Consider the following 8,713-nt stretch of genomic DNA (forward strand, 5'->3'; position numbering starts at 1 on the left):
ACACCCCCTGGATCCCCCAGGCACCTCCTGGATCCCCAAGACACCCCCGGGATCCCCCCAGACACCCCCCTGATCCCCCTAGACACCCCTTGGATCACCCAGACACCTCCCGGATCCCCCCCAGACACCCCCCGGACCCCCCCAGACACCCCCCGGATCCCCCCAGACACCCCCTGGTTCCGCCTAGACACCCCCCGGATCCCCCCAGACACCCCCTGGTTCCCCCTAGACACCCCCCCGGATCCCCCCAGACACCCCCGGATCCCCCCAGACACTCCCCGGATCCCCCTAGACACCCCTTGGATCCCTCAGACACCCCCGGATCCCCCCTGACACCCCCCGGATCCCCCCAGACACTCCCCGGATCCCCCTAGACACCCCTTGGATCCCCCAGACACCCCCGGATCCCCCCTGACACCCCCCGGATCCCCCCAGACACCCCTTGGATCCCCAAGACACCCCCGCGATCCCCCCAGACATTCCCCGGATCCCCCTAGACACCCCTTGGAATCCCCAGACACCTCCCGGATCCCCCAACACACCCCCGGATCCCCCCAGACACCCCCTGGATCCCCCCAGACACCCCCTGGATCCCTCCCTCCAGACACCCCCCGGATCCCCCCAGACACCCCCGGATCCCCCCAGACACTCCCCGATCCCCCTAGACACCCCTTGGATCCCCCAGACACCTGCCGGATCCCCCCAGACACCCCCAGTTCCCCAAGACACCCACCGGATCCCCCCAGGCACCCGCCAAACCCCCCAAAAAAGGGCAAAATCTAGTAAAAGAGTTTCCATGAAGAATCTCAAGGTTTGGTACACCAATGGTGATGGGGTATCTAATAAAGCAGACGAGATAAAAGAAAGAGTGAGTGAGGCAGATCTTGACATGGTTGCAATAGTGGAAACTAAAATAAATGACATGATCTCAGATGCAATCTTTCCAGAGGGCTACCAGGTGATAAGAAAAGAGAGGACACAGAGACAGGGAGGGGGAGTGGCACTCCTAATAAAGCGGAAATGGAAGTTTGAAGACCTGGGAAATCGGGTTACCAATGAGTGCACAAGCTCCATACATGGAACTCTGACAGCAGATGGGAGGAAGATTGTGATCTTGATAATCTACAATCCCCCACCAAACAGTAGAAGACCCAGGCAGGAGTATGATGACAACAACAAGGCATGAATAGATAACCTGCAGAAGGCAGCAACACTAGCCCACAGAATGAGAGCGAAACTGCTGGTCATGGGGGACCTAAATCATGGAGAGGTAAATTGGGAATCAAGAAATCCCCATGGAGGGGACGAAAACGGGGGAGAGGGGGGCGAATTAGTAGATGTTATAGACAGGAATTTCCTAACACAACATGTGAAGGAAGACACAAGGGAAAGAGGAGGAGATGCACCGAGCCTATTAGACCTGATTTTCACCCAGATCGTAGAAGATATCCAGAATTTGGAGCACGAAATACCTCTAGGGGCCAGCGACCATTGTGTCCTAGTCTTTGACTACATGATGGAATTCAAACTTGTGACCATCGGACAAGAGATCTGGGAAAATTAGAGTTGACTACAAGAAAGGGGACTATAGGAGGATAAGGGACTATCTGGGAGAAGTGTAGTGGGAAGAAGAAATTAGAAGAAAAACAGTCCAAGATATGATGGACCTAGTCATACAGAAATGCCAGGAGGCCGAAGAAAGATTTATACCAACAGTAAAGGTAAAAAATAAGAGAAAATAAAAAAAAACATGGTTTAATTGACAATGTCAGGAAGCAAAAATTGCCAGCAGGCGGGAGTGGAGAAAGTACAGAAGACAAAGGACAGAGGACAACAGGATCAGATGCGTCAGAGCTAGGAACGATTACATTAACATAAGACGAACATCGGAAAGGGACTATGAGAACAGAGTGGAGAGAGAGAGAGAGAGAGAGAGAGAGAGAGAGAGAGAGAGAGAGAGAGAGAGAGAGAGAGAGAGAGAGAGAGAGAGAGAGAGAGAGAGAGAGAGACAGAGAGAGAGAGAGAGAGAGAGAGAGAGAGAGAGAGAGAGAGAGAGAGAGAGAGAGAGAGAGAGAGAGAGAGAGAGAGAGAGAGAGAGAGAGAGAGAGAGAGAGAGAGAGAGAGAGAGAGAGAGAGGGAAGGAGAGAGAGAGAGAGAGAGACAGAGAGAGAGAGAGAGAGAGAGACAGAGAGAGACAGAGAGAGAGAGAGAGAGAGAGAGAGAGAGAGAGAGAGAGAGAGAGAGAGAGAGAGAGAGAGAGAGAGAGAGAGAGAGAGAGAGAGAGAGAGAGAGAGAGAGAGAGAGAGAGAGAGGGAAGGAGAGAGAGAGAGAGACAAAGACAGAGAAGGAGATAGAATAACGTTAATAAATCGGGAATCTTCTACGATTAATAAGATGCAAAAAATCAACAAATTCACTATATAATATTGACACCCAAGACTGTAATTTTTTGTTGAATTATCTGCATGTCTCTTGCAAATTGTCTATACAGTATACGTAGGTCATAAAAGTATTTGTATGTACGTCTGATACCATACTACTTGTGTAAAGGAAGAAATGTAGATGTTTATCTCTCAGAATGTTTGGTAATATGTTTATTGTTTGTGATGTGTGTCTATGTATGTATTAACACGATGTACTGAACGGGGTGAGAATAGCTTGAGCTACCTCATCCCTTTGTGTGTATTTTACCTCAATAAACTTATTTCAATTTAAATTTAAATTTCAATATTGACACAAATGCAATGGATCCAAAGACGACTGCACACTAAAGTGAACTGAACAGCAGACATGATTGAAAGAGTTCTCCATGACTCAATGGACCGGGTTTATATGTGTTAAGGATAAATACAGCTGCAAAATATTATCATCGTCAGAGTCGACTTATTCGTCCAATATATAATGAATTAACGGGGTCATAAGAGCCGAATTTAAAACTGGGTGAAGGTAATGTCTTTGACGTCATTAGAATTGAATTGAAATGATCTCTACGATCAAGGAGACCTGGGCTGATAGTAGTGTTTTGACACAGTAGACGAGGTCAGTTCACGAAGTTAATACAGGTCTGTATGACTCATTAGAACTTATTTAAATAATGTCCATGACCGAGGAGGGATGACGGAGATGGCTGACACAGTGGAAGAAGGTGGTGAGTGTGATCTCCATGAAAAAAGAGCCTGGAATGTAGTGTCCCTGGCTGTAGTAGAGGGAGTTGAAGGCGGCCAACTGTTCGCCAGCAGCAGCAGCCGCAGAACTTGTAAGGTCCAGAGGCAACATTGGCAGGGTTGGGACCGCCGTGAGAGATGACGCTACAAAGTTTTCCTCTGCCGCATTCAGGTTTGTTGTCTAAGTGTTTACGCGAGGGGCCAGATCTGAATATAGACCTGGGTGCGTGTAGACCCTGGAGGGGGGGGGGGGGTCTACACTCTTGCACGAGACTGTGTGTGTGTTCTGGCCTGTGTAGGCTGCGGGTCGGGGTAGCTGGTCTTCGGCTGTCCCGATTGTGCCAGCATCAAGATAATATTAATTGTTCGTCGCTCGAAGGTTAAATAAGTACTTCTTAATGATATGATACCTCAGCTGTGACCCATCGTTGTTATGTACGTTTGTTAATGCTTCGCATGGACGTACTCGTGGCGACTGTCACTTTGTTAATGCGTCGTATGGACGTACTCGGGGCGATCGTTACTGTGTTAATGCGTCGTATGGACGTATTCGTGGCGATCGTCACTTTGTTAGTACGTCGTGTGAACGTATTCGTGGCGATCGTCACTTTGTTAATGCGTCGTATGGACGTATTCGTGGCGATCGTCACTTTGTTAGTACGTCGTGTGAACGTATTCCTGGCGATCGTCACATTGTTAATGCGTCGTATGGACGTATTCGTGGCGATCGTCACTTCGTTAATGCGTCGTATGGACGAATTCGTGGCGATCGTCACTTATTTCCCGTCTCTTCCTTCATGCAGTAAGATCCAGAGCCTCAGTTTTCCTCGTGCCCTGATTGTCTCAAATTTGGAAAATGTATTAGTGTATATTTCAGAACTTTCTCGAGTTTCCTCAAGTGCTTTATGAGATATGAGCTTTACGCCAGAGCCGCACATCCCATTACTGGTCTGACGTACGTCATGCAAATGGTCTTAAATATTTCCTTAAAAAAATCGAAAAAAACTTGGATGTTAGCCATTTTTCCATGTCGCAGAGGTGAGGCTGTTAATGCGTGTCCTCTAAAATTTTATTTCTCTCAAAATACCTTTATTTTGTCGACTCCAAGAGCTTCCTCTCCCACACTGTGTGGTGGCTTGCTGGCTCCTCTCTCCCGCTGTCAAACTCATTACCATAGGCATGTTAATGGGGTGATTACACTGGAGATGGCCCCCCTAGTAGCAATCTTTCAGTCCATTAATGTTGTGTTTAGGTTTGTGTGTGTCTGTGTGTGTAATTACCTAAGTTAAGTTACAGGATGAGAGCTACGCTCGTGGTGTGTGTATTCACCTAGTTGTGTTTGCGGGGGTTGAGCTCTGCTCTTTCGGCCCGCCTCTCAACTGTCAATCAACTGTTTACTAACTACTTTTTTTCTTTTTCTTCTTCTCCACACACCACACACACCCCAGGAAGCAGCCCGTGACAGCTGACTAACTCCCAGGTACCTATTTACTGCTAGGTAACAGGGGCATTCAGGGTGAAAGAAACTTTGCCCATTTGTTTCTGCCTAGTGCGGGAATAGAACCCGCGCCACAGAATTACGAGTCCTGCGCGCTATCCACCAGGCTACCAGGCCCCCATATATGTGTGTGTGTGTGTGTGTATGTGTGTGTGTGTACTCACCTATTTGTACTCACCTATTTCTGTCTGCATTATTGAGCATTGACTCTTGGATCCCGCCTTTCGAGCATCGGTTGTTTACAGCAATGACTATGGTCCTGTTTCCCTATCATACCTTGTTTTAAAATTATAAATAGTATTTGCTTCCACAACCTGTTCCTTAAGTGCATTCCCTTTTCCCACTACTCTCACGCTAAAAGAAAACTTCCTAACATCCCTGTGACTCATCTGAGTTTCCAGCTTCCATCCATGTCCCCTCTTTCTGTTACTATTCCGTGTGAACATTTCGTCTATGTCTACTCTGTCAATCCCCTTGAGTATTTTATACGTTCCTATCATGTCCCCCCTCTCCCTTCTTCTTTCTAGTGACGTAAGGCACAGTTTCCTCAGGCGCTTCTCATACCCCATCCCTCGTAACTTAGGGACGAGTCTCGTTGCACACCTCTGAACCTTTTCCAATTTCCTTATATGCTTCTTCAGATGGGGACTCAATGATGAGGCGGCATAATCTAAGACTGGACTCACGTAGGCAGTGTAAAGCGCCCTAAATGCTTCCCTATTTAGGTTTCTGAATGATGTTCTAACTTTTGCCAGATTTGAGTACGCTGCTGTCGTTATCCTATTTATATGTGCCTCAGGAGATAGATTAGGTGTTACGTCCACACCCAGGTCTCTTTCGCGCGTCGTCACAGGTAGGCAGTTCCCTTTCATTGTGTACTGTCCCTTTGGTCTTCTGTCGCCTAATCCCATTTCCATAACTTTACATTTGTTCGTGTTGAACTCCAGTAGCCATTTCTCTGACCATCTCTGCAACCTGTTTAACTCCTCTTGGAGGATCCTACAATCCTCATCTGTCACAACTCTTCTCATCAACTTTGCGTCATCCGCGAACTTCGACATGTAGGATACTACTTCCGTAAACATGTCGTTAACTTATATTAGAAATAGAATTGGTTCCAGCACCGATCCTTGTGGTACTCCACTCGTTACTGTTCGCTAGTCCGACTTCTCACCCCTTACCGTAACTCTTTAGCTCCTTCCTGTTAGGTAGTTCCATACCTATGCTTGGCCCTTTTCCCCCCACCCCCGCCTGCCTCTCAAGTTTGAATAGCAGTCTCTTGTGCGGTACTGTATCAAAGGCTTTTTGGCAGTCCAGAAAATGCAGTCTGCCCAACCTTCACACATACCAACCTTCCAACATGCATACACACACCTTGTGTGTGTGTGTATGTGTGGTTGTATGGCTGCCAACATTGTTAATGTTTCCTTATTATCTCTAAAATCAGGCAATGAATCTTTGTACAATACGATGTGATGACCAGTGCATAGTGGAGCAGACTCTGGTAATATTGTGGTGAGGTCAGCTTCATAACGCTGAGTGATCTGATTAATGAAAGCTGCAGACTCTCAGGGGAATATTAATGCCCGCTCTGACCCGGCGGGGTTTTGGCACCAGATACACCCAACACAATTAGCTGGAAAATTGCTTTTGAAACAAGTTTTTGTTTTTGTGTGGATGGGGTAATTTGGTGGTTGTTATATATGAGAATTTTAGATCTGCCTTTACTTTTGTCCATTTGTGTCTTTTCGCTTTTCTGTTTGTAAAAGATGGTTGACCAGCATATTCTTAAATAATTATTCCTCGGATTGACTAACTAGCAACAAAAAAAGTACCCAAACATGAAAAAATAGCATCAAAGAAACATTAGCATTAGTCGTACAGATGACAGAAATAGTTATCAGAGTATGCTTATTATTTTTCGTTCAAACAAGATCCAAGGAGACTTGCAGATAATTTGTTTAAAAGATTTAATTGTTGAGTAAATGTATTCAAATTAGCCCATAATTACTGAGTCTGGGTTCAGGAAAGATGGTACAGGCACCATTTATGTTAATTGAGGCTTGGTGGCCCGCTACACCACTCTGGCACAGCAACACCAGACCACACACGCCCACCCCCCCCCCCCCTAAAAAATACTGTGCTTGGAAGTGGGCTAAATTGGGATTACGCTCCTGTGAGGACCATTATGTTAAACTTTAATTTACAGGATAATTCTTTCGCTTTGTACTCACCTAATTGTGCTTGCGGGCTTTGAGCTCTGGCTCTTTGGTCCCGCCTCGCAACCGTCAATCAACAGGTGTACAGGTTCCTGAGCCTATTGGGCTCTATCATATTTACATTTGAAACTGTGTATGGAGTCAGCCTCCACCACATCACTGCCTAATGCATTCCATTTGTCAACCACTCTAACACTAAAAAAGTTCTTTCTAATATCTCTGTGGCTCATTTGGGCACTCAGTTTCCACCTGTGTCCCCTTGTGCGTGTGCCTGTTATGTTAAATAGTCTGTCTATATCTACCCTATCAATTCCCTTGAGAATCTTGAATGTGGTGATCATGTCCCCCCTAACTCTTCTGTCTTCCAACGAAGTGAGGCTTAATTCCCGTAGACTCTCCTCATAGCTCATACCTCTCAGCTCGGGTAATAGTCTGGTGGCAAACCCTTGAACCTTTTCCAGTTTAGTCTTATCCTTGACTAGATAAGGACTCCATGCTGGTGTTGCATACTTCAGGATTGGTCTGACGTAGGTGGTATACAAAGTTCTGAATGATTCCTTACACAAGTTTCTGAATTCCGTTCTGATGTTGGGCAGTCTGGCATATGCGGCTGATGTTATCCTCTTGATATGGGCTGTTGGGGATAGGTCTGGTGTGATATCAACCCCCAAGTTTTTCTCTCTCTCTGACTCTTGAAGAATTTCATCTCTTGAAGAATTTCATACAAGGTACCATCTCCCAGATGGTACCTTGTATCTGTTCTCCTGCTCCCAACACCTATCTTCATTACATTACATTTGCATGGGCTTGTGTGTGTGTTTGCATGTCTGAATGTTTATTTGTTTGGTTAGCTATGTGTGTGTGTGTGGTTATCAGCCTGTTTAGTTATCTGTCTGTATGGTTGTCTGTCAGTCTGTCAGTTTGACTATCTATCTTGAAATCTGTCTGTGTAGTTAAGTCAAATTATCTGTGTGCCAGGTTATTTGCCTGTTTGGTTGTTTATTTATCTGGGTATCTCAATCAGGCTACCTGTTTACCTGTTTACATGTCTTCCTATCTATTAGTTCGTCTGTCTGTTCAGAAATACGAAGCAAAAGTAAAATAATTTACGAATAAGGGAGATTGTGGCATAATCCACACACACACACACACACACACACACACACACACACACACACACACACACACACACACACACACACACACACATACACACACACACATACACACACACACATACACACACACACATACACACACACACATACACACACACACATACACACACACACATACACACACACACACACACACACACACACACACACACACACACATATATATATATATATATATATATATATATATATATATATATATATATATATATATATATATATATCTGAGGATGCACTAACTTGCCTAAAACACGCAAGTGAAGTTTTACAACTTAAGAACACTTTCCTATCCGGAGATTCGAACCCTAGCCAGCACAGAAGCCTCACAGCAACTGGCATAGCAGGTAAGCCTTTAACCCACTGCATCAAACTCAGATCCTCAAAAAGATGGTAATTTTGGGGTATTTAAACCCCCCAAAGATCAACACCTCCCAAGGGCAACTGGAGCTAGTGAGAGGTCACTCACGTTCTTTCATCAAGCCCCTGTTAATATGGGAGATCACTGTGTCTATGCTTAATGCACAACTTGCCTAAAACGCCCTTTTTTTAGTTGCTGTGAGGCTTCTGTGCTGGCTAGGGTTCGAGTCTCCTGATGAAAAAGTGTTCTAATGTTGTAAAACTTCACTTGCGTGTTTTAGGCAAGTTTGCATTAAG

The sequence above is a fragment of the Procambarus clarkii genome, chromosome 88 (genome assembly GCF_040958095.1).
Source record: "Procambarus clarkii isolate CNS0578487 chromosome 88, FALCON_Pclarkii_2.0, whole genome shotgun sequence".
Lineage (NCBI taxonomy): Eukaryota > Metazoa > Arthropoda > Malacostraca > Decapoda > Cambaridae > Procambarus > Procambarus clarkii.